Here is a 27,871-nt window from a genome sequence, read left to right as displayed (position 1 = left end):
GGAAGGAGTTTGCCTCACCGAGAGAAGGGGCAAAGAAGACCGGGATGAATGCGGAAGTTGCGGAGGGCAACACCAGCGTCAACGATGCAAGTTCAAGGACGCTACATGTCGGCGGTGCGAGAAGAAGGGGCACCTGGCTCAAGTCTGTCGAGCACCCCAACCTTCCCGCTGAAAATTCAAACCAACCAATCAGAGCGCAGGATCGGCAAGGCGACCCGCGATTGGTCAAAACAAAAAGGGCGCGAATTCAAATCGAACGACCGTGATAATAGGCCGTGCAGCAACCCGCGTCGAGAAGAAAATCTTCACTAAACCGAAAATCGAAGGAGTGCCGTGCCAACTGGAAGTGGACACCGGGTCAGCGATCACAATCATGTCCTGGGACACTTTTGCGAAAGCTTTGCCGAGAATCGCCAAACGCCAACTGCAAACACAGCGGCTACGAGTTCACGACTACCAAGGGAATCGCATCCCTGTTCGAGGGACCACCTCCGTCCGCGTCGAGTATGGACCACACAAGAAGACCCTGCCCATCACGATAGTCGAGGGGACCCTGCCAAGTTTGTTGGGACTGGACTGGTTCCGTGCATTGGGCATGGGAGTGACTGGCATCTACAGAAGTGACTTTAACCTAAAAGACACACTCATGGACGAATTCGAAGATGTGTTCAAGGACTGCCTGGGCAAGTACAAGGGGACCCCTATTTCCTTTAATTTAGACCCCCAGGTAGCCCCCATACGGTTAAAAGCAAGGAGGGTCCCTTTTGCCCTTAAACCCAAGATTGATAGGGAGATAGACAAGCTCATCAGTCAGGGGATACTGGTGCCAGTCGATCATGCAAAGTGGGAGACGCCAATCGTCACCCCAGTGAAACCAGATGTGTCAGTTAGAATCTGCGCTGATTACAAGGCAACGTTAAACAAAGCCTTGCAAAAAAGCGCTTACCCAGTCCCCGTGGTGCAACACTTGCTGCACTCGCTGGGGCAAGGGCACGTTTTTGCCAAATTAGATTTGGCCCAAGCCTATCAACAACTGCCTGTAGACGCCGACACAGCCGAAGCCCAGACAATTGTGACTCACAGAGGTGCTTTCAAGTGTACCCGGTTACAGTTTGGGGTGAGTGTGGCTCCTGGTCTATTTCAAAATTTAATGGAGCGACTTCTGCAAGGGCTCCCGGGGGTAGTCCCCTATTTCGATGATGTATTGATATCAGCCGAAAATTTAGAAGAATTGGGGGAACGCTTGAGAAAAGTTCTGGGCATTTTCCGGTCAGCCGGTCTAAAGGTTAAAGTGAACAAATGCCAAATAGGGGTAGAATCCGTAGAGTTCTTGGGCTACAGAATAGACAAGGAGGGAATCCACCCCACTGAGAGCAAGGTCAAGGCAATAAGAAAGGCTCCAGCGCCCAAAAACAAAACAGAGCTACAGGCATTCCTGGGTCTAGTGAACTTTTATGCGGTCTTTTTGAAAAATAAGGCAACCGTTGCCGAGCCGCTACATAAGTTACTGGGAAAGAATACTGCTTGGTCTTGGGGAAAGTCGGAAGCTAGGGCTTTCGAAGCAGTAAAAAACCTACTCTCGAGCGATAGCTTACTGATTCAGTATCATAGCAAAATGCCTTTGGTATTAGTTTGCGATGCTTCCCCTTACGGAGTGGGGGCTGTGCTCAGCCACAGGCTTCCAAATGGCACAGAAGCCCCAATAGCCTTCTACTCCAGAACGATGTCCTCGACAGAGAGGAATTATAGTCAGTTAGATAAGGAAGCTCTAGCTATCGTGTCAGGGGTAAAAAAGTTTCACGAATACGTTTTTGGTAGAGACTTTGAAATTGTTACAGACCATAGACCACTGTTAGGGTTACTGGCTGGCGATCACCAACGCCTGTGGCACTTTCGCCCCGATTGACCCGATGGACTATCTTTTTGGCCGCCTACTCCTACAAACTGCGGCATCGACCAGGAAAAGAGTTGGGGCATGCGGACGCATTAAGCAGATGCCCACTACCAGGGGCGATCGAGGACCCCACTCCGGGGACGCCCATACTGTTAATTGACTCTCTGGACTCTGGCCCAGTCACATCTAAGGAGGTGGCTCGGGCGTCACATTATTTTGAGAACTGTACTTGGTTGGGTACAAAGAGGGTGGCCCGCTGCGCCGGGCGAGCGTTTTAAAGAGTTTGTAAATTAACGTGGGGAACTGTCGGCTCAAGGGGGGTGCCTGCTATGGGGGGATCGAGTGGTATCCCAGAGAAATTGAGGAAAAGGGTATTGGATCTCCTCCACGAGGGTCACCCAGGGATCGTAAGGATGAAGGGTCTAGCGAGAAGCTATGTGTGGTGGCCCTTAATGGACTCGGAAATTGCTGAAAGGGTAGGGAAATGCCAGGCCTGCCAAGAGTCCAGACCGCTACCCCCAACAGCCCCAGTTCGGGAATGGGAGAGACCCCAAGGGCCCTGGTCGAGAATCCACATTGATTTTGCCGGCCCCTTCCACGGCCAAACCTTCCTGGTAGTAGTCGATGCCTACTCCAAATGGCTGGAAATCATTCTCATGAGATCCATGACAGCCGAGGCCGTGATCTCAGTCCTGCGGCACCTATTTGTAACCCATGGGTTGCCCGACACACTAGTTTCCGACAACGGCCCGCAATTCACGGCAACCCAGTTTGAGGAGTACTTGGCAGAAGAGGGCATCCGACATGCCCTCTCGGCGCCTTTCCACCCTGCGACGAATGGCCTTGCAGAGCGTTTCGTCCGAAGCGCAAAAGAGGCATTGTCCAGAATCAAGCCAGGCGACTGGCAAACAAAAATCGATGTTTTCCTGGCCGTCCAACATAGAACCCCCTGTGTCACAACCGGCAGAAGCCCAGCAGAATTATTAATGGGCCGAAAGCTCAGGTGCCCCCTAGACCGTTTAAATCCAAACTATACACCGGAGGGTTACAAGGGGGGACTTGAAAAAACAAGAGGGATGGAAATAGGCGACCAAGTGTGGGCACACAACTATGGAGAAGGCCCAATCTGGGTAGCAGGGCAAATCCTAAACACAACAGGTCCAAAATCATACTTGGTGGAGTTAAAAGACGGCCGAGTATGGAGGCGCCACATAGACCAAATACGAAAACGCATAGCCGAACAATCCGAACTAGACGAAACAGGCCCTGACTATACAATGTTTGAATCCACAGCTGACTCAAACCCGGGAAAATCGCAGGACTTATCTGAGTTCCCGGAGGTCCAGCGACGCCAACAGGTTCCCATAGAAAACAGCAGGGACGACTCTGCAAATAATCCAGGGCCAGATGGCCTAGAGGAGGAGCTGAGAGGAGCAAACAGCCCCTCCGGTCAGCTCAACCCACTCCCAGGAAATGAACTGCGCAGGTCCGAAAGAGTCAGGAGACGCCCAGTCTATTTGCGTGATTACGTTGAAAAAAAATATGGAAATATCATGTAAATAGGGGTAAAGTGTTTTCTGGGAGGGAAGGAGTGTAATGTATCTTTAAATATTTTGGCGGGAAACAAGCACGTTGCTGATTGGTTGAAACCGCCGGTTAGACTGTATATAAGGAGAGGTTTTTCCCCAGCCTGGTTGCTGGGTTCACCATATATTAAAGAGCTGTTGTCACTACCCTGGTCTCCAGCCTCGTTACTTCCCGAACTTAACACCCTCCATCCCCGATGTGGTACTTTTTGAAAGGTTTTGATCACTTTGCTCCTCATCTAGGAGATCATTGGTGCTGATCATCCCTGGATTGTATGGGATTTTGTTGTTGTTCTTACTATTCAACTTTTTGTGATCCTTGTGATCTTCTTCATAATCTCTTACTGAGCTGATTCTTCTTTTTCAATGTTTGAACCCTCAAGATCGGGCCTTCAAGCTTGGCTCTGCTATGAGCAACTAATAGCACCAGGTATGGGCCTTTCCACCTTGGATATAGGCCCTTCTTTCTCTAACACACTTCGTGATGCACCCAATCTCCTGCTTGCAGCTGTTTATAGGCTGCATTGACAGGTATCCCATTCTGGTCCTGATGCTTGATCTGACTGGTGCTTGGGTCAGGCTCTGCTTCCATTGAAAAGACTGTATAGCAGGAAGGAACATGATCATAGGTCAGGATGAAGAACACCTGCTGGGATGGGAATTCATTCAAAGCCGAAAGGCATTGGTCACCCATAGACAATCTCATAGGGAGAGTTCCTTGATTCTTTAAATACGAGCTTCTGATGGGCAAGAGAGCCATGGGAAACAGATCTGCTCATCTCCAGCCAAATATTTCTACTTGATGGCCCAAATGATTTTTGTTGTTGTTGTTGTTGTTCCTGCCATCCTCTTGGCCAAAGAGGATTTGATTTTTATCCTATGTTTATTATTGTTTATAAATAGCGATTCAACCTAGAAATGAGGAGGAACTTTCTGACAGTGAGAACAAGCAACCAATGGAACAGAAGTTGCCTTCAGAAGTTGTGGGAGCTTCATCACTTGAGACTTTCAAGAAAAGATTGGACTGCCATTCATCAGAAATGGTGTAGGGTCTCCTGCTTGAGTGGGGGGTTGGACTAGATGACTTATAAGGTCCCTTCCAGCTGTTATCTGAATCATACTTAATACTTCTTCTTCCTCCTATTGTCCCTACAACAGCAACGACTGGCTCAGCCGCTTTTTCATGCCTAAGGCTGGACTAGTCGCCTGGTTCCTTGGCCAGCACCTCTAGCACTAGCCCAAACTAGCACTCCGTGACATTTTAACCTCCAGTTAATTACTAGAGGTGCTTATGACAACCAATAGTTGTACGTATTTCCAGGGGTGGGTTCTAATTTTTCTTACTACCAGTTCTGTGGGCGTGGCTTATTTTGTGGGTGTGGCTTGATGGTCATATGACTGGGTAGGCATGGCCAACTCAATGTCTCTCATGTCAAGGGGTACCTCGCCTGGACCCTCCCCACCCAGCCATTTGTTGTCACACCCAGCCTCAACATATCTATAGTTCTGCAAAAATGTTGTTCACCTTTTTTCAACTTTATTATCTACATACTATAGACCAGGGGTCTCCAAACTTGGCCACTTTAAGACTTATGGACTTCAGCTCCCAGAATTCCTCAGCCAGCTTTGCTGTCTTAAAGTCTTAGAGACCTCTGCTATAGATACACTTTCATGGACCACTGAAAGGAGGAAATGGCTCACATGCTTTGTCCAAGAGTGTGATAGGCAACAGTCTTTTAAGGGGCTGCTAGAAAGAAGAGGGGGGGGGGAAAGTATTTTCCAAAGCACCAGAAGGCAAAACAAGAAGCAATGGATGGAAACTCAACAAAGAGAGAAGCAACCTAAAACTAAGGACAAACTTCCCGACAGTGTGAACCTATATAGGTTTCAGTCATAATTTCACATATAAAATAGCCATTCATGTAATACAACCTGCATATTGTTCAAAACAATCGGTATTATGGCTGATGTTTGACAGCAAGCCTAAAATCTCCAGTTCCTCCCCACTCCAGGGGAAGGTTACTTCAAAATCCCCATTTCCTCCCCACCCCACTAATCTGTTCTGGGAAGGAATCAAACTTCCCCCTCTTCATTTCCCAAATAAAATATCCCAGATAATTAAGGAATAATCAAGCTGCTAGTAAGGAACCTGCCTGGAATTCCACATTCCTGCCAGCTGCATAAAGGAAACTTCGTAAGCAGAGATCATTGAAAGTGGAAGCCGGAAGTTCGGCTCCATTTACAAGCAGGCAGAAAACTCATTCACGACAGGATATTTCACAATGGAAATCACCCAAACCTTTTGAGAAACACAAAGCCCATGTTGCACAAACCCCAAAACTTCAAAAACATTGAACCATATAAGAATTCCTCCTCTTATCCAATTTGTTGTTCAGCTGACAGAGAAAGGAGCTTCTAGCCGCTCTGTCAGTTTAAAATGACAGAGTTTCCCCCCTCCCCTTCTTCTTTGCCAAGCGATCTCGTGGCTGAGAAGCGAGCCAATCAATTGGGAGGCTTCTTGGCTTCTCAATTTAAAGGGACGGTGTCTTGTTTTTTTTCTCTCTTCTTCGACAAGTGAGTCTTGATTTTTTCCTTCTAGCCAATCAGCTGGGAGTCGGGAGGCAGCAAGAGATTGGGGGCGGGGCCAGGCAGAATTTTTACTACCGGTTCTCTGAACTACTCAAAATGTTTACTACTGGTTCTTGCGAACTGGGGAGAACTAGTAGCAACCCACTACTGGCGGGGCTACATTCGGAATATAAGACGCACCCAGATTTTCACCCTCTTTTTTGGGGGGAAAAGGTGTGTCTTATACTCCGAAAAATATAGTACATATAATATGGTTCTTTATTTGAACAAAATATTTTAGTTGAGATCTGCATATGTGGATCTGATTGTGGTCAATAATAGGGCTGATACAGAAATATGATTTTTATTCTTTATTCATTTTAATAATTCATTTTCTTTTGTACACTTGTTGTATACAGTCTTGTAAATGTTAAGCTTTTTTAAAACAAAAATCTGTATTTTCATATGGTTTAATGACTGATCAACAGTAGTCTATTCAAATATGTTTATGAGAACCAAACTGGATTTCTTTAAAGCTAACAGTTTGGAATAGCTCTGACCCCAATATTCTTCATTGCTTTTTCAGATGAACTTTGAATTATTTTCAGCTGCACTGCATGATAAAAGTCAATTGCCATTTTACCATTCCCTGTTCCCCAAAAAAGGGTTCTACCCAGAAATTGTCAAAGTTCTTCTGCATTTTGGATGGACCTTAACTGGCCTCTTTGCTTCAGACCCAGAAAATGGAGAGAATTTCATGAGGACTTTGACTCCTATGCTGGTCAGGAGCAGAATTTGTGTTGTTATATCGCAGCATTTCTCAATGACTAGAAATATAGCATCCCTCAGGGTAGCCCCCTCTAAGTGGAGACAAGTCAATGTCTGTGTCCACTACATAGCCACAAAACCAATAATTAAATCAGTGAAGACCTGGACGGAGGAATCAAAATTAAAGCTGCAGGCATGTTTTGACTGCACTGATTGGAATATTTTTAAAGATACCTCTGCAGACCTGGATGAACTCACAGATACTGTAACATCATATGTCAGCTTCTGTGAAGACCTATGTGTACCTACAAGGAACTTGCGAATATACAGTAACAACAAACCTTGGTTCACACCTAAACTTAAGCAGCTACGACATTCCAAAGAGGAGGCCTACAGAAAAGGTGATAAAATACTGTACAATCAGGCCAGAAATGCACTAACAAGGGAGATCAGAGCAGCAAAAAGAAGCTACTCTGAAAAGCTAAAGAATCAGTTTTCAGCAAATGAACCAGCAAACATGTGGAAAACTCTTAAAAATATCACCGGCTATGGCAAACCTCCTTCCCAGGCTGAAGGTAATCAACAACTGGCAGATGACCTGAATGAGTTTTACTGCAGGTTTGAAAGGAAACTACAGCCACCTATCTCCACAACCCCCATCTCAGACACACCAACAACAGCCAAGCCTCCTACAACTGACCCCATTTCATTGGGTTCACAACCCGTAGTGATCACAGAAAAAGAAGTGCAGGACCTATTTCACAGACAAAAGCCAGGAAAAGCTCCAGGCCCAGACAAGATAACTCCTTCTTGCTTAAAAGTCTGTGCTGACCAATTGGCCCCCATCTTCACCCATATTTTCAATAAATCACTAGAGATGTGTTATGTTCCTTCTTGCTTCAAACGCTCTACCATCATCCCAGTGCCAAAGAAGCCCACCATCAAGGAACTGAATGACTACAGACCAGTTGCTCTAACATCTGTAGTCATGAAAACCTTTGAAAGGCTAGTGCTTTCCTACTTGAAAACCATCATGGATCCGCTGTTAGACCCCTTGCAATTTGCATACCGAGCAAACAGATCAACAGATGATGCTGTTAATATGGCTCTGCACTACATCCTACAACATCTTGAGTCTCCAAAGACCTATGCAAGGGTCCTTTTTGTAGACTTTAGTTCAGCATTCAATACCATCATTCCAGACATTCTTCTAACTAAGCTAAACCAGCTACAGGTACCGGAACAGACTTGTAGGTGGATCACAAGCTTCCTAACAAACAGGAAGCAGCAGGGGAAGCTAAGCAAGATCACATCAAATACCTGTACAATTAGCACAGGGCCCCAAGGCTGTGTGCTCTCCCACTTCTCTTCTCTCTGTATACCAATGACTGCATCTCCAATGATCCATCTGTTAAGCTACTGAAGTTCGCAGATGACACAACAGTGATTGGTCTCATTCGAGACAATGACGAATCCGATATAGACAAGAGGTCTAACGACTAGCCTTGTGGTGCAACCAAAACAATCTGGAACTGAACACACTCAAAACCGTAGAAATGGTGGTAGACTTTAGGAGAAACCCTTCCATACTTCCACCTCTCACAATACTAGACAACACAGTATCAACAGTAGAAACCTTCAAATTTCTAGGTTCTATCATATCGCAAGATCTAAAATGGACAGCTAACATCAAAAACATCATTAAAAAAGGACAACAAAGAATGTTCTTTCTGCGCCAACTCAGTAAGCTCAAACTGCCCAAGGAGCTGCTGATTCAGTTCTACAGAGGAATTATTGAGTCTGTCATTTGCACCTCTATAACTGTCTGGTTCGGTTCTGCAACCCAACAAGAAAAACACAGACTTCAGAGGATAATTAGAACTGCAGAAAAAATAATGGCTACCAACCTGCCTTCCATTGAGGACCTGTATACTGCACGAATCAAGAAGAGGGTCGTGAAAATATTTACAGACCCCTCACATCCTGGACATAAACTGTTTCAACTACTACCCTCAAAACGATGCTATAGAGCACTGCACACCAGAACAACTAGACACAAGAACAGTTTTTTCCCGAAGGCCATCACTCTGCTAAACAAATAATTCCATCAACACTGTCAAACTATTTACTGAATCTGCACTACTATTAATCTTCTCATAGTTCCCATCACCAATCTCTTTCCATTTATGACTGTATGACTATAACTTGTTGCTGGCAATCCTTATGATTTATATTGATATATTGACCATCAATTGTGTTGTAAATGTTGTACCTTGATGAACGTATCTTTTCTTTTATGTACATTGAGAGCATATGCACCAAGACAAATTCCTTGTGTGTCCAATCACACTTGGCCAATAAAAATTCTATTCTAATCTATTCTATTCTATTCTACATATAATATTGTGCCATTTGGGACAGACTTCTTACTTTCCAGTTCATATTTTATGGCTTCTCAGGACCTGTTGTAGGGAAAGTGTGGATCACAACAGTCATCGGACTATTTCCACTGATAACAAGACTTTTCAAATATGTGAATACTGTGTGGACCCTTAGTTTGGTGCAAAGAAAATGGCCGGAGACAAATTCCCGTGTACACCTTTTTTTTATAGAGCCACCACTGGGAGATGCGTCTTTTCACTATTCCTTTTCAAAGCATGTCTTTTCTGTCAAAGGCTGGAGAAGATGCACCGAGAAAGCACTTTGTTCTGTTTCCCTCCCCCCAATACTCCCAGCAAAGAGTAAGTCAGAGGCCTCTTTTTCTAATTTATTTACATAGATAAATGTCCTGGCCACGTCTACCCACGGGCCTGCCAAGTTTCTGGAGATAACAAGGAAATTATAGATAAGGCCAGAATTACTCACAAATATATTCTTCCCTCCATTGATATAGTTTGCCCGCGCAAATTCATTGCTTTGTCCAAGACAAAAAATCAGGAAGTCCCGCCTCCTATTTATAGTCTCTGCAGATGTCACTGCATGACAATCATTACTTGGCTTTATCCCAATGCTGCTTCTGCTGCGCTCACGCCTCGCAGTCTTGCATCACTCCAAAACTGTTCTTGGGGCGTTGCCAAATCAGAAGAAGGCTCCAGAGAATCAGGCCTTGCCGACCCCTCCTCCTCCCTTTGAGTGGGTGCCAGGGAGGGAGAGGGCTCAAGAGAAGCAGGGCTTGCCAGGTCTTCTCCCTCACTTTCTGAATTATCCGAGTCCAGGAGTCCAGGTCCAGGAACCTGGGTCACAACATACTTGTTGTGACTCGTCCTCCCTCCTCTCCTCAGCCGGGCCCCTCCTGTCTCCAACTGAGTCTTTTATCAGACTCCGAGTCTGATAATGAAGATGAACAGCCTGTCATGCCTCCAGCCCCCGGCCCTGGCCCCATGCCCGGAGAGGATGCCAGGAGTGAACGAACAAGCCTGATAAACCTCACTTATACGGCGTGTGTTCCTTTGACTCAGCCGTCAGAGGAAGCCAGCCAGGTGCTGGAATTACTGACAGCAGATCCAGCTGAAGACAATTGAGAGTAGGAGGACCCTCGCTTCCGGAGATCTGAGAGGCGACGCCAGCAGAAGGAGGGGTGGGGCAGGCCTGGATAAATGTTGAGTCATGGAGCCACACCCTACAGCCTATATAAAGGACCTGCTTTTGGCATTCCAACCTTGAGTCAAGCAAAGTCTTAGCTAGTTTGCTGACATCAGACTCTATCGCAACTTGGACTCCTGCCTGCCCTGATAAACCTCAAAGGAACTTGGCAAGCTGCAAAGGCTTCATTGCCAAGTCTGTTACGGACTTTCTTGACTCGTGCGTCGGAGTGGGAGTGGGACACGACAGCACCATTGGAAACACAGAAGAAAAGAAACTTGGTTGGGGTCAGGAATTTCCACCATTTTTTACAGTGTCATTAAGACTCTGGCCCATGCCTTGAATGCTGTGTATTCCTCAAGATCCAGGAGGAGGTAGGTATGGACAGATCTGTCCAACTTAGATCTTTTTGTGAGTGAATCCAAAGGAGAAGGAAGGGGACCATGTCAACCTAGAAGAGGCTAACAGATTTTTTATTCAATTTATTCAATTCAGTTTAATTGCTTGGGGCATAATATTCCTGTCAGGGTTCCAAGTAATGCCCCCAATGAAAGAAAACTCTGAGGCTTGAGTTTCCTCAAAGTTATATTTTATTAGAGATGTCATATTGGCACATCTGGGAAAACCCGAATCTGAAAGTTTCTAGGTTTTTTCCACCCACAGAAAAGTTCAGGTCCCTTGCCCAACACCAGAATTCCTACTGTCTATTAAAACATTGTAATCAGGGAAAGTCCAAAAGGTGCTTTATAGAATAGAATTCTTTATTGGCCAAGTGTGATTGGACACACAAGGAATTTGTCTTGGTGTATACGCTCTCAGTGTACATAAAAGAAAAGATACAAGAGGCAACTGGACTTCCTGTTTTTTCTTTGAAGAAGTTTCACTTCTCATTAAAGAAGCTTCTTCCGCTCTGATGGATGGTGGGGAATGGAAGGATTTATACTCCTTGCAAACAGCTGGTCATTTGAATTCTTTTAAAGAACTGTTGAGACCACCTGGAGGTTTATCTGTGTTGTCAGAGTCACCTGAGTACTGCAAATGGGTGTAGAGCCTTCTTGGAACTGTGGAAAGGACTGTGTTGTAGACTGGAGATAGATTACATTGTATCCCCCCCACCCCCTGGGTTGACATAGATGATCTTTTTGACCTGTCTTTCAAACCAGCAGTCCTCTCTGTAAAAATTTGGAGTTTGCTATCTTCAAAAGAGTGGCCTTTGCCCTTTAAATGCAGATGGACTGCTTAATCTTGTCCGGATGTGTTTGTTCTCCTATGCTCTGCCATGCATTTGGGACAACCATGATCTGGATAACTGGGAATCTCCGTAGACATAATCAGGAAAAGGGAAGATAAATTTTACTGAACTTTTCTTTTTCACTTTTAAAGATCATGGTAAAACTTGCCAAGTTAGATCACTGCAGAGGAATGGTACATTTGAGAACAGACAAAAAGGGATAAGTTGCCAAGTTTACTAGTTTTAAAATTTCTGGATGTTCCCATTCTAGTTCCATCCCTTTCTGGAGAAGAATGAGTATTACAATTTTTCTGAATTCAAACTGTACTGAGACCAAAACAGAGATTTAACAGCTGATCTGGAGATCACGAGCTGGGTGTTTTTCACCAAGGAGGGTACCATCCTACGTAAACTGTTGAATTTTGAAACACAGAGCCTGATTATCGACCAAAATCATCTGTCACGGTTAAAGTTGCTCAATAGGGTGGGAGACATTTTCATGTTTTTTTCTGTATTTCCCAAAGGGTTCCATCCAGGGGTGAAATCCAGCAGGTTCTGACAGGTTCTGGAGAAGTGGTAGCGGAAATTTTGAGTAGTTCGGAGAACTGACAAATACCACCTCTGACTGGCCCCAGAGTGGGGTAGGAATGAAGATTTTGCAATATCCTTCCCTCAGGAGTGGGGTGGGAATGGGGATTTTGCACTATCCTTCCCCTGCCACAACACCAAGCCACGCCTACTGTAATGTATCTTTAAAAGTTTTGGCGGGAAAAAAGCACGTTGCTGATTGGTTGAAGCCACCGGCTAAACTGTATATAAGGAGAGGTTTTCCCGGGCACTGGCTGCTGGGTTCACCATATAGTAAAGAGCTGTTGTCACTATCCTGGTCTCCTGCCTCGTTATTGCCCGAATCTAACACTGGCGACGAAGGTGGGATCTCGAGGCTAAGAGCGCCAGGAAAAGAGCTGAACTCACCAGGAAGACGCGAACCCAGCAAAACAAGGGCGGAAAGCAGCGATGTCCGGCTACACACCGCCAGCGCCATTCGACCCAGCTAAGGAAAAATGGGGGTCATACATGGCTCGCTTGAGTGTTTCCTCGAGTGAGCGAACTTCAAGGAGTTTCAGACAACAGGAAGCGAGCCTATTTCCTGAGCCACTGCGGTCCAGAAGTTTTCGACACCGCAGAATCCTGGCTGAGCCAACGCCGGTACAGTCGGTACCGTGGCAAACTCTGCAGACTTTACTAAAGCCCATTTGCACCAATGCCATCCAAGTATGTGCAACGTTAATTGGAGTGCAGACAGCAAGAAGGCGAGTCCATCAGCGCATACATGGCCGCCCTGAGGAAAGCCTCAAAACATTGCGAGTATCGAGACTTGGACGAGGCATTGCTGGAGCAACTCATCCGCGGGGTCAGGGACATCCGTTTGCGGAGGCGGCTGCTGTCTAAAAGCAACCTAACGCTGGCAAACGCCTTGGTCGAAGCCAGGGCGCACGAGATGTCCACCCAAGCGGCGGAAACCCTACAAAAGCAGGTTGCACCAACGGCTGGTGCGAAATCAACCCCGGTTCACAATGAAGAGGTCCAGGCCGAATCGGACGGTGAGGAGGAGGAAGGAGTCTTCCACACCGGGAGGCCGGAGAAAGACGACGATGCGCGAGTTGCGGAGGGCAACACCAACGACAACAATGCAGATTTAAAGATGCAACTTGTCGGCGATGCGAAAGGAAGGGGCACCTAGCACAGGTCTGTCGAGCTCCCCAACCTTCCCGCCAAAAATTCAAACCGGCCAATCAGAAGTGACTGGAATCTTCAGAACCGAAGTTGACCTCAAAGACGAACTCGTGAAAGAATTTGGGGACGTTTTCAGAGACTGCCTGGGCAAGTACACGGGGACCCCTATCTCGTTTAACCTAGACCCCCAAGTTGCCCCTATCCGTCTAAAGGCTAGAAGGGTCCTGTTCACCCTAAAGCCCAGGATTGACCGGGAACTGGACAAGCTAGTAAACCAGGGAATTCTAGTGCCAGTTGACCATGCTAAGTGGGAGACCCCTATAGTCACCCCAGTCAAACCGGACGGGTCGGTCCGGATTTGCGCTGACTACAAGGCAACGCTTAACAAAGCGTTGCAAAAGAGTGCTTACCCCGTTCCGGTGGTACAGCACTTACTGCACTCAATAGGGCAAGGGCAAGTTTTTGCCAAGCTAGACTTGGCCCAAGCCTATCAACAGCTGCCCGTAGATAGCAGCACAGCCGAAGCGCAGACAATTGTGACACACAAAGGGGCTTTTAAGTGTACCCGGTTACAGTTTGGGGTAAGTGTGGCTCCAGGGTTATTTCAGAACCTAATGGAGCGGCTGTTGCAGGGCCTACCAGGGGTGGTACCATACTTTGACGATGTACTGGTATCCGCTGAAAATCTAGAGGAATTAGGGGTAAGGCTGCGAAAAGTTTTGGGCATTTTCCGGTCTGCCGGTCTCACGGTAAAACTGAACAAATGCCAGATCGGGGTTGAGTCTGTGGAATTCCTGGGCTACCGGATAGACAGGGAAGGGATTCACCCCACTGAGAGCAAGGTACGGGCCATCAGGAAGGCCCCGGTTCCAAAGAACAAAACGGAGTTACAGGCATTCTTAGGTCTGGTCAACTTCTACGCAGTATTCTTAAAGAATAAGGCAACAGTAGCCGAGCCGCTGCATAAATTATTAGCAAAGACAGCTGCATGGTCTTGGGGAAAGGCGGAAGCTAGGGCATTCAAGGGTAAAGAATCTCCTAACGAGTGATAGCCTCCTTATCCAATACAATGGCACGCTGCCATTAGTGTTATGCTGCGATGCATCTCCCTATGGGGTGGGGGCTGTGCTCAGCCACAGATTACCAAATGGCACAGAAGCCCCTATTGCATACTACTCCCGAACCATGTCATCAACTGAAAGGAATTATAGCCAGCTTGATAAGGAAGCCTTGGCTATAGTTTCAGGAGTAAAGAAATTCCATGAATATGTATTTGGTCGTGATTTTGAAATCATCACGGACCATAGACCTTGCTAGGTCTGTTGGCAGGCGACCGCCCAACGCCTGTGGCACTTTCGCCCAGACTGACCCGATGGACTATCTTCCTGGCAGCGTATTCTTACAAATTACTACACCGGCCAGGAAAGGAATTAGGCATGCAGGCGCCTGAGCAGATGCCCGTTACCAGAGACTATCAAGACCCCACTCCGGGATACCAGTTCTGCTAATTGACTCTTTGGACTCTGGCCCAGTCACATCCAAAGAGGTGGCTCGGGCTTCAGATAAGGACATTACAATAAGAACTGTAATTGGTTGGGTACAAAGAGGTTGGCCCCTGCGAGCGGTTTAAAGAATTTGTAAAAAAACGTGGGGAACTCTCGGCTCAAGGGGGGTGCCTGCTATGGGGGGATCGAGTGGTGATCCCAGAGAAATTGAGAAAAAAGGTATTGGATCTCCTTCACGAAGGCCACCCAGGGATTGTGAGAATGAAGGGTCTAGCGAGAAGCTATGTGTGGTGGCCCTTAATGGACTCGGAAATTACTGAAAGGGTAGGGAAATGCCAGGCCTGTCAGGAGTCCAGACCACTACCCCCAACGGCCCCGATTCGGGAATGGGAGAGACCCCAGGGCCCTTGGTCTAGGATCCATATCGATTTTGCCGGCCCTTTCCACGGCCAAACCTTTCTGGTAGTAGTCGATGCCTACTCCAAATGGCTGGAAATCATTCTCATGAGATCCATGACAGCCGAGGCCGTGATCTCAGTCCTATGACACCTATTTGTAACCCATGGATTGCCCGACATTTTAGTCTCCGATAACGGCCCGCAATTCACGGCAACCCAGTTTGAGGGGTACTTGGCAGAGGAGGGCATCCGGCATGTCCTCTCGGCGCCTTTCCACCCTACGTGACGGCCTTGCAGAACGCTTCGCTCGAGCGCAAAGGAAGCATTGTCCAGAATCAAGCCAGGCGATTGGCAAACAAAAATAGATACATTCCTAGCAGTCCAACACAGAACCCCCTGTGTCACAACTGGCCGCAGCCCGGCCGAACTATTAATGGGTCGGAAGCTTAGGTGCCCACTAGACCGTTTAAACCCAAACTACACACCAGACGGTTACAAAGGGGCACACGGTAAAACAAGAGGGATGGCAACAGGCGACCTAGTGTGGGCACACAACTACAGCGAGGGCCCGACCTGGTTAGCAGGAACAATCCTAGAAGTAACAGGACCAAAGTCATATCTAATAGAGTTGGGGGACGGCCGGGTATGGAAGCGCCACATAGACCAGATAAGAAAACGCATAACAGGTAATACAGAATCAGACGAAACATGCCCTGACTATTCAATGTTGGAATCCACAGCTGACTCAAACCCGGGGCTAACGCGGGACTTATCTGAATGCCGGGAGGTCCAGCGACGCCAACTGGTTCATCCTGAAGACAGCAGGGAAGACTCTGCAAATAATCCAGGGCCGGATGGCCAAGAGGAGGAGCTGAGAGGAACAAACAGTCCCTCCAGCCAGCTCGACTCACTCCCAGAGAATGAAGTGCGCAGGTCTGAAAGGGTCAGGAGACGCCCAGTCTACTTGCATGATTACGTCGAAAAATAAGATGTAAATTTTATGTAAATATTGGTAAAGTGTTTTCTGGGAGGGAAGGAGTGTAATGTATCTTTAAAAGTTTTGGCGGGAAAAAAGCACGTTGCTGATTGGTTGAAGCCACCGGCTAAACTGTATATAAGGAGAGGTTTTCCCGGGCACTGGCTGCTGGGTTCACCATATAGTAAAGAGCTGTTGTCACTATCCTGGTCTCCTGCCTCGTTATTGCCCGAATCTAACACCTACCAAGCCACGCTCACAGAACCAGTAGTAAAAACAATTGGATTTCACCACTGGTTCCAATCTATTTCAATTAGGATAAGCCCATGTTGAAATGGAGAAGTTGCATGAAAATGGTAAGAGAGGCCCTCAGGTGCTAGTGATGATAGCCTCGGGTTCATCTGTTCATAACAACAACAACAACAACCACAACCACAACCACAACCACAACAACAACAACAACAACAACAACAACAACAACAACAACAGAGTTGGAAGGGACCTTGGAAGTCTTCTAGTCCAGCCCACTGCCCAGGCAGGAAACCCTACACCACTTCAGACAAATGGTTATCCAATATCTTCTTAAAAATTTCCAATGTTAGAGCATTCACAAGTTCTGCAGGCAAGTTGTTCCACTTATTAATTGTTCTCACTGTCAGGAAATTTCTCCTTAGTTCTAAGCTGCTTCTCTCCTTGATTAGTTTCCACGGATTGCTTCTTGTTCTACCCTCAGGTGCTTTGGAGAATAGTTTGACTGCCTCTTCTTTGTGGCAACCCCTGAGATATTGGAACACTACTATCATGTCTCTCCTAGTCCTTCTTTTTATTAAACTAGCAATGCCCAGTTCCTGCAACCGTTCTTCATATGTTTTAGCCTCCAGTTCCCTAATCATCTTTGTTGCTCTTCTCTGCACTCTTTCTAGAGACTCAACATCTTTTTTTACATCATTTGATAACCTTGAACATTGCCTAAAGGGGTAGGGCTTGTTTTGATATGTATTAGATCTCCATATCCATAATCCTAACTTGGAGGTCAATTTAAAATTGTTTCATTTCCTATCTGTTTTGAAAATATCAATGTTGGAGTGATATTTGGGACTAATGATCAGGAAAGTCAAAACCTGTGGACTATTGGGTAGATATGAATAAAGTTATAGAGTGGCTAGATATTTTTTTCATTATACTCTGCATGTTGTCCTTCTGTATTTATAGAAGACATTGAGTAACTTTATATTTGGAAGAGTGTGTTTATTAAATAAACAGTGGGCTATGAGGCCTGCATCTGAGATAAGGGCAATGCCTCCACAGCCTGATGGAAGGCGTGACCTGATTTTTGCATCAACCCAGAGGGGCCTCTGGTGGCTCAGCAGACTAAGTCTGTCTGTTATTAACACAGCTGCTTGCAATTACTGCAAGTTCAAGTCCCACCAGGCCCAAGGTTGACTCAGCCTTCCATCCTTTGTAAGGTAGGTAAAATGAGGACCCAGATTGTTGGGGGCTTCTCCGAAGACTCAGGGCGGCTTACACTGTGTTAAGCAATAGTCTTCATCCATTTGTATATTATATACAAAGTCAACTTATTGCCCCCAACAATCTGGGTCCTCATTTTACCTACCTTGTAAAGGATGGAAGGCTGAGTCAACCTTCGGCCTGGTGGGACTCGAGCCTGCAGTAATTGCAAGCAGCTGTGTTTAATAACAGGCTGCCTTACAGCCTGAGCCACCCACGGCCATATATTATTTGTATAGAATATAAAAATGGATGAAGACTATTGCTTAACACAGTGTAAGCCGCCCTGAGTCTTCGGAGAAGGGCGGGATATAAATTCAAATAAAAAACCCCTGATTTTATGGTACCTTATGGCCCTTCTTCTTATTTCCTTAGCACACTAAATGGAGTGAAGTCCCTTTGGCCTTTCCATTACTGACACTGTGTATGACCCTCTTCCCCAAAGACGACAAAACGCTTGGAACATTTGCATTTGGGAATCGCTGTGTTCCTGATGTATCTGGAGTTGAGATAAGGGGGAGGTAGGCAGATCGGTTCTTAGTTTGACAGGGACTCTTCTCTGTGACTGCCCCTCAAATATTAGAGCACTGCTATCCTATCACCCATAGTCCTTCTTTTCACTAGACTGTTGTTGTTAATTGCGAAATGGTGTCCGTCCTATCGTGATCCCATGGACAACGTTCCTCCAGGCCTTCCTGTCCTCTACCATCCTCTAGAGCAGTGATTCTCAACCTTTATAGTGCTGCGACCCCTTTAATACAATTCCCCACGATGTGGCGACCCCAACCATAAAATTATTTTCGTTTTGAATTTATTGCACCTGAAGCCGTATTGGCTAGCGATCTGAACTGCTTGCGATTGCCTTGAGGACAGAGGCATTAAAGCAGAGACTCCTCCCCTATTAAGTTTATCGCGCCTGAAGCCAGATTAGGCTAGCGATTGGGAGCGATTGCAGCTGGCTTGAGAGGGAGACATCAGAGCAAAGATTTCTCTCTTTTTTAATTCATTGCGCCTGAAGCCGAATTCGGCTAGCGATTTGAAGAGCCTGCAGCTGGCTTGTGGAGTCAACCATTGGAGCGCGATTCTTTGACTCGCAAGTATACTTCCCATATTTCCAATGGTCTTAGGCAACCCCTGGCAAATCGTCATTCGACCCCCAACGGGGTCCCGACTCACAGGTTGAGAACCGCTGCTCTAGAGTCCGTTTAAGCTCACACCAACTGCTTCAGTGACTCCATCCAGCCACTTCATTCTCTGTCATCCCATTCTTCTTTTGCCCTCAATCTTTCCCAGCATTAGACTCTCCTCCAGTGAGTCCTTCCTTCTCATTAGGTGGCCAAAATATTTCAGTTTCATCTTCAGGATCTGGCCTTCTAAAGAGCAGTCAGAGTTGATCTCCTCTAGGACTGACCAGTTTGATTGCCTTGAAGTCCAAGGGACTCACAGGACTCTTCTCCAACATCATAGTTCAAAGTCTTAAATCTTTGGCGCTCAGCCTTTCTTATGGTCCAACAGCCATACATTGTAACTGGGAAAACCGTAAGTATGGTTTTCACTAGACTAGACATATTCAATTCCTGCAACTATTCATCATATGCTTTACCCTCCAGGCCCCTAATCATCTTTATTCCTCTTCTCTGCACTCTTTCCAGAGTCTTGACTTCTGTTTTATAATATGGAGACCAAAACTGGATGAAGTATTCCAAATGTGGTTCTAATAAGGCTTTATAAAGTGGTACTAATATTTTGTATGATCTTGAACACTGGGCCCTATCTAACAAAATGCAATTCTATGTAGAGAAAAGTAAAGATTTACACTTAGGCAAAAAAAAAAAAGGAAATGTACAGGTACAGATTAGATGAAATCTGGCTCAATTGTTGCCCCAGCACTGGAGGCCAAGATGGAGAAGATCTGCACAACTACCATGGACTTTCCTTTGATGTTCAGATAGATGGGCAGGAAGGAGACCCAAACACTGCAAAAGACCAGTATGCTGAAGGTGATTAGCTTGACTTCATTGAAGGCCCCAGTCAGGTTCCTGGCCAGGAAAGCCAAATGGCAGCTAGGAAACATATAGCCAAGGACAAGATAAAACATGATGACAGAGCTTCATTGCACTGAAGGATGATCTCTCCAGGCTGGGAGTGCATGTCAGAGTCAGGGAATGGTGGAGAAATTCCCCGCCACAAGGCACAGATGAAAATTTGAACACCAGAGCCAGAAAGGATGATAGAGTTGGCCAAGCTCTTCCCCAACAACCTTCTCATCCTATTCCCTGGTTTTGAAGCCAGGAATGCCAATACCACTATGATGGTTTTGGCCAATACAGAAGATACAGTTACTGAGAAGACAATACTGAACACTGTTTGTCGTAAAAGGCAGGTGGCTTTCCTTGGTTGACCAATGAAGAGTAAAGGAGACAAGCAGCAAAGCAGGAGGGAGACCAGGAGGGTGTAGGAGAGGTCCCAGTTGTTGGGTTTGACAATGGGAGTTTCTCGGTATTTAAGGAATATGACTAAAACAAAGCCTGTGGTTAGGAACAAGATTAGGGCAAAGGAAACAAGGATAATGCTCAGATGTTCTTCATAGGACAGAAAGGATATTCTTTTGGGGAAACACTGGACTCTGTTCTCATTTGGATATTGATCATCTAATGCACTTTTCAGTGTCTGCAAAAATAGAAAGTAGTATTTCTTTTATAGTCTCTCTTTTCATATTGCAAGAAATACCTTCCTGGAATGACAGCTTATACCTAGAAAGGCCTCATAAATAGTGAAAAAAATACCTGTACTTACACATATATGAGCTCCCCAAAGATATATCACGGTTGCAGGAACTGGGTATGTCTAGTTTAATAAAAAGAAGGATTAGGGGAGACATGATAGCAGTGTTCCAATATCTCAAGGGCTGCCACAAAGAAGAGGGAGTCAAGCTATTCTCCAAAGCACCTGAGGGTAGAACAAGAAGCAATGGGTGGAAACTGATCAAGGAAAGAAGCAACTTAGAACTAAGGAGAAATTTCCTGACAGTTACAATAATTAATCAGTGGAACAACTTGCCTGCAGAAGTTGTAAATGCCCCAACACTGGAAATTTTTAAGAAAATGTTGGATAACCATCTGTCTGAGATGGTTTAGGATTTGCTGCCTGGGCAGGGAGTTGGACTAGAAGGCCTCTAAGGTCCCTTCCAACTCTGTTGTTATTATTATTATTACTTCAGGAGAACCAGTTGTTAACTTTCTCAGCAGTCTGGCAAACTGGTTGTTGGAATAATCATTATGGCAGAGAACCGATTGTTAAATTACTTGAATCCCACCACTGGGTCTACCCAACAATAAGGTTCACAGGCTGTCACTTTCCTGCCCCTTAGTTGGCTCTTATCCAACAACTGACATTTCCAGAACTGATGAGAAATGAAATTTCACTTCAGGCATAAGGAATTTTAAAATCAGCTCTAATTTGGGGGTGAAAAATGGGGATCTCATAGAGAAGAAAATCACAAACAGACCCTACTCTTAACATTAGGAAGGGTTTCAAGATTAGAAGTCAGGGCAGGATTAGAGTTGTGTTATCCGCACAGTATTTAACAAAACTCCATAGTTCTTGGTGACCTTATCCTGGAGATAAGGCACCACAATGAAGGACAGCAAAACCTGAGGGGTGGGAGTTTATTTATATTTTGTATACTTTAGCTTGTGATTGTTGGTCATAATACCCAGTATTTGCTCTGGGAAGTCCGGGGGGGGGAAGGGGGGAGGATGGGGGAGGGGGGAGGGGGGGAAATGATATATGGATTGGTTATTAATGTACAGTAATGATTGAAGATATGAAATTAAAATTTGAAATAATATTGGGGCTGCCCGACTGCCATTTCAGAAAGAAAGGGAGAGAGGAGTAGAAGGAGGGAAGAAAGTAGGTAGGAAAGAGTTGAGAAGGAGGAGAGGAATAAGAAGGTTAGAGAGGGTGGAAGAAGGGAGGAGTGGAGAAGGAGGAGAGGAAGTAGTAAAGTGAAGGAGATGAAGGAGAGGAAAGTAGTAGAGGGTAGAGGGAAGTGGTGAAGAAAGGAAGTGGCAGTCGGGCAGGCCCGAATCAGCGATAAATGAAAATTAATGATTAATGATGGATAACAGATTGTACATAAATATGATGTTGGAAAATGGAAATAAAAAAAATTATATTAAAAAAAAAAGGACAGCAAAACCTGGATGTTGAACTGCTTTCCTCCAGCATCACTTTCTGGACATGTCCTGACAGGAAAGACCATGACATCTTCAGGGATGTGTTTGTGATTTTTCACTTACATGCTATTATCCAATGGAGTCTTGGAAGAACTTCAGGATCCACAGAGAATCAGAAATTATTTCTCACTGTAATTATTTCCTTGCCAGTCTTTGAGACCTATTCTGCTACAGTGACTGCCCTTGATGGAAACATCAGACTGAAGCAACAAGAAAGGGATCTTGCATCAGAAAAGGATAAAAGCCTCCAGTCACACTTTGGGTGGCACAAATTTCAAGGACACCCAGAGATTGAACTCTTGAATGTACTTTTCTCTCCTTTCCAGGTGAATATTGGTTTGTCTCTCTATGAATCAGGAAACTGAGAGTGCCTTGAATTCTCCTAATTCTTCTTCTCGTTTAGAAACAGGAAGGGGATTGAGTCAGTCCTATAATTTATGGAACTTCTGCTCCTAATGCTACTGGTATCTCAGGCTGCCCCTGAGAAATTTAGAATGAAATGTCCACTGAATTTTGAGATCCGAGATGGGAAAAAACCATGGAACTATTACAGGCCAGGAGACCATTTCATTGGCATAGTCACCACTGAAACAACATCATCACCTAGAATGTTGCCTTTCAACATGGCTCCTTCTAGTCCATCTCGCTCGTAAGTTATTCAGTGTGAGGGAATTGCATTTCCTCCATTTGCAGTTCTAACACTCTTCATTTCACTTACTGCTATATTGCAGGACCTATCTAAGTTTTTTAAAAATCATTTTGATTTTCATAGCGTTCTCTTTTGTTTTCTTTTGTGGAATAAACTTAAATCCATCCATGTGGCCAATAAAACCTGAAACAAGTGCAGATTATTTATGCATTCCGGTCTAATGCTGTTTTTCATCACTTGGATGCTGAATTTGATTTAAAGTAGTGATTGAAAGAGTTGTAGATGCCTCTGCCCAGCCCATTTCTACATTGAAATAATTACTCATTGATATTCAATGCCTGATCCTTAGAGGAATAGAGAATGGCTTCATTTTACAGTTGCTTTTCTTATGGAACATCCTTTTCATTTTGGGGTGATTTTACTTCAACGTTTGAGTGATTATGAATACAGATTACTGGGTAGCTGCATATTAGCATTGCTACCAACAATGGTGTACTTGTTATTTTTAACCATGGTAATAATAATAATAATAATAATAATAATAATAATAATAATAATAATAATAATAATAATAATAATAATAATAATAATAATAATAATAATATCAGTGTTGGAAGGGACCTTGGAGGCCTTCTAGTCCAACCCCCTGCCCAGGCAGGAAATCCTACACCATCTCAGTCAGATGGTTATCCAACATTTTCTTAAAAATTTCCAGTGTTGGAGCATTCACAACTTCTGCAGGCAAGTTGTTCCACTTATTGATTGTTCTAACTGTCAGGAAATTTCTCCTTAGTTCTAAGTTGCTTCTTTCCTTGATCAGTTTCCACCCATTGCTTCTTGTTCTACCCTCAGGTGCTTTGGAGAACAGCCCGACTCCCTCTTCTTTGTGGCAACCCCTGAGATATTGGAACACTGCTATCATGTCTCCCCTAGTCCTTCTTTTTATTAAACTAGACATACCCAGTTCCTGCAACTGTTCTTCATATGTTTTAGCCTCCAATCCCCTAATCATCTTTGTTGCTCTTCTCTGCACTCTTTCTAGAGTCTCAACATCTTTTTGACAGTGGTGACCAAAACTGAATGCAATATTCCAAGTGTGGCCTTACCAAGGCATTGTAAAGTGGTATTAACATTTCATGTGATCTTGATTCTATCCCTCTGTTTATGCAGCCCAGAACTGTGTTGGCTTTTTTGGCAGCTGCTTTTTTGGCAACTGCTGGCTCATATCTAAATGGTTGTCCACTAGGACTCCAAGATCCCTCTCACAGTTACTACTATTGAACAAGGTACCACATATCCGGTACCTGTGCATTTTGTTTTTTTGGCCTAAATGTAGAACCTTACTTTTTTCACTGTTGAATTTCATTTTGTTAGATAGCGCCCAATGTTCAAGTCTGTCAAGATCTTTCTGTATCTTGAGCCTATCTTCTGGAGTGTTGGCTATTCCTGCCAGCTTGGTGTCATCTGCAAATTTGATGAGTTCCCCATCTATCCCCTCGTCCAGGTCATTGATGAAGATGTTGAAGAGTACTGGGCCTAAAACAGAGCCTTGGGGTATTCCACTCCATACCTCCCTCCATGTGGATGTAGTTCCGTTGAGGACTACACGTTGAGTGCGGTTGGTCAGCCAGTTACAAATCCATCTGGTGGTGGTGCTGTCTAACCCACATTTTTCTACTTTATCTAGTAGTAGGTTATGGTCTACTTTATCAAACGCTTTACTGAAGTCCAAGTAAATTATATCGACAGCATTCCTCTGGTCCACTAATTTTGTCACTTTGCCAAAGAATGCAATAAGATCGGTGAAGGACTATCCACATCCAGTGGTGGGATTCAAATAATTTAACAACCTGTTCTCTGCCCTAATGACCAGCTGGGCGGGCATGGCTCCCAAATAGGTGCCAACTGGCTGAATCCCACCACTGTCTCCATCCCATCTTCTCAATGCTCATAAAAATTACCTGCTGATAGGTGGCTATCATTTGCCTTTGGCTTTGGATCTGTATAGACTCAAGACTGAAAAGGCTTGTTGAGACAGAGAGAAATAAACTGATAAAAATAATTTTGTTGTTTCTGTTGATGACAGCACTTAGCAACAGCACTTAGACTTATGTACCACTTCACAGAGCTTTACAGCCCTCTCTAAGTGGTTTACGGAGTCAGCACAATCTGGGCCCTTAGTTTACTGACTTTGGAAGGATGGAAGGCTGAGTCAGCCTTGAGCCAGTGAGGTTTGAACCCCTCCCTGGCAGTCAGCAGAATTAGCCTGCAATACTGCATTTTAACCATTATGTCACTACGGCATCTTACCATGATGATGGTAATAACATGAACATTTTTTTTTTACAGTAGGACAAGTTATTTTAAACAGCTAATCCTGATGTTTGCCATTCAAATGGTCAACAAGAATCCCCAGTTTCTGCACAATCTCACACTTGGCTACAACATCCATGACAACTATGTCAATGCTCTTGGCACTTCAGATGCCTTGCTGGACATGCTCTCTACCGGAGAAGCCAATGTTCCCAACTACAGCTGTGGAAGGAAGGAAAACCTTTTGGATCTTGTGGATGGCGCTAAGAGGGACATCTCCATCCAGATGTCAACCTTAGCAGACCGCTACAAAGTCCCACAGGTTGGTGTGTGTGTTTCTGTATCTGGCAACGTGAGTGGGATTGGGGTGGATGAGTGATAAATCCACCCATATTTCGTCTATGGAATTCAAGAGATATTTTTAACCATAACCATAATAGGTTTTCTGGCTATGGATTGGAATACACAATGGGGAGGGAGAAAATTAAGGAGTCATATCGTCTTATGACACCATTCCCCATTGCTTTGGGGGCTTCTGCTGAACACTTGGAAAGGTTCTGTGTCCACTCAAAAGGTCTTCTGCAAGAAATGAAGGTGCAGTTTTGAGAGTAAGTTTTGTAAAGGTAAAGGTTCCCCTCACACATACGTGCTAGTCATTGCCGACTCTAGGGGACAGTGCTCATCTCCGTTTCAAAGCCGAAGAGCCAGCGCTGTCCTAAGACATCTCCATGGTCACATGGCTGGCATGACTCAATGCCAAAGGAGCACGGAACGATGTTACCTTCCCACCAAAGGTGGTCCCTATTTTTTCTACTTGCATTTTTACGTGCTTTCGAAACTGCTAGGTTGGCAGAAGCTGGGACAAGTAACGGGAGCTCACCCCATTACACGGCAGCACTAGGGATTCAAACTGCTGAGCTGCCGACCTTTTGATCGACAAGCTCAGCAGCTAGCCCCTGAGCCACTGCGTCCCCTTTTCACCTTCTCTACCTTTACCTTCTCTACCTTTGTTAAAACATATATTACTTAAGGACTTGTTCGGACCTGAGCATTAACCACTTTATTTTTAAAAAAATTACAAGCACACACATATTTGAGATGATGCCAAACTTCTGTTTTTTAGAACAAACAAAATTTTAATGTACAACTGACAAATTGTATCAGGATCATTTGTCTCCCTGTCTTTTGTACAATCTGAGAATGAGCTAAAAAGATTGCTGCAGAAAATATAGAACTAGCACTAGCACTTAGATTTATATACCACTTCACAGTGCTTTTACAGCCCTCTCTAACTAGTTTATAGAGTCAGCCTATTGCCCCAAACAATCTGGGTCCTCGTTTTACTCACCTCGGAAAGATGGAAGGCTGAGTCAACCTTGAGCCTGATGGGATTTGAACTGCCGAACTGCAGCTAGCAGTCAGCTGAAGTAGCCTGTAGTACCGCATTCTAAGCACTGCACCACCTTGGCTCTTAAGAATTCTGGATATTGAAGTAGAAAAAGAGATAGTCATCTTCAGTAAGGTGGCCACATTGAAATGGACCTTTCAAATTGCCAAGTATTCCAATGCAAAAAGGCAAAACCATTTTAAGGGGGTATCAGTGGTGAACTCCAAATTTTTTAACTACCAGTTCTGTGGGCGTGGCTCGGTGGACATGGTGGGCATGGTAGGCATGGCTCCATTCCCATCCCACTCCAGGGAAGAATACTGCAAAATCCCCCTTCCCTCCCACTCCTGGGGAAAGGATATTGCAAAATCTCCATTCCCACCCCACTCTGGGGCCAGCCAGAGGTGGTATTTGCCGGTTTTCCGAACTACTCACAATTTCCGCTACCGGTTCTCCAGAACCAGTCAGAACCTGCTGGATTTCACCCCTCGGTGGTATTTACTCAAGCAAGATTTGATCAGTTGGACCCAATGATTAGTTATGGAATTAGTTAAATTAGTTATTTTATTTTATTTTTATATACAGTCTTGTTAATCCTGTAGCTTGATATTTTTTAATGAATAATAATATAGTATTCTAAGATGTTTATGAGTAGCAAGTTGGATTTATTAAAATCTAGTATTTTAGACTTGATCTGCTCGCAAATATAGTCTAGGATTCTTCATTGCTTTTCAGATGAGCGATGCAATTGTTTCAGAGGCTCTGGATGATAAAAGTCATTTCCCTTTTTTCCACCGGATTCTCCCCAAAAAAGGGGTCACGTATCCAGCAATTATCCAACTGCTCCTCCATTTCAGATGGACCTTGATCGGTCTCTTTACTTCAGACACAGAAGAAGGAGAGGATTTCATGAGGACTTTTACTCCTATGCTTGTCAGGAATGGAATTTGTGTGGTTATATCACGACAATTCTCGGCAACTGGACATACAGAACCCCTCAGGGATACCGTCTCAAAGTGGAGACAAGTCAACGTCTTTGTGAACTACATAGAAATTGTTAATGTTTGGGACAGAATTCACACTTTCCAGTTAACATTTGAGGGTGTTCCAGGACCTATTGAAGAGAAAAACTGGATTGTAGAAAGCATTGACTATTTGGTTTTGGGACGGACGAACCTTTATAAATATGTCCATAGCATTTGGAGCTTTGCTTTTCAGGAAAAGAAAAGGCCAGAAGATGATGCCCTTGGAACCAAACTTTATGTGAAATTGGAAAATCGGTATTTTCACTGTTTTTTTTCGAAGTACATTTTTTCTGTCAAAGGTCAGAAAAGATGCACCCAGAGAGCACCTATTGAGCCTACAGAGGAAAGGAGGCGGATATGGATCCCTTTTCATCGTCATCTGCACAGTGTTATTAGGACTCTGGCCAATGCCTTGAAAACTGCATATTCTTCCAGGACCAGAAGGAGAAGCAAGAAGGGTGAAGAGAGTTTGGGGGCCCCACAAGGCTGCAGCCGTGGCAGGTAG

General features: G+C 44.9%; 1 pseudogene; it reads left to right on the top strand.

Annotated features, from left to right (window-relative positions):
* The first annotated feature begins 337 nt into the window (after nt 1–337).
* On the top strand, nt 338–27,871 carry LOC131190469 (uncharacterized; annotated as a pseudogene).

The sequence above is a fragment of the Ahaetulla prasina genome, chromosome 2 (genome assembly GCF_028640845.1).
Source record: "Ahaetulla prasina isolate Xishuangbanna chromosome 2, ASM2864084v1, whole genome shotgun sequence".
In the NCBI taxonomy this organism is placed as follows: Eukaryota; Metazoa; Chordata; class Lepidosauria; order Squamata; family Colubridae; genus Ahaetulla; species Ahaetulla prasina.
The sequence above is the reverse complement of the archived record's forward strand: the minus strand, read 5'-3'. Positions and strand labels throughout refer to the sequence as shown.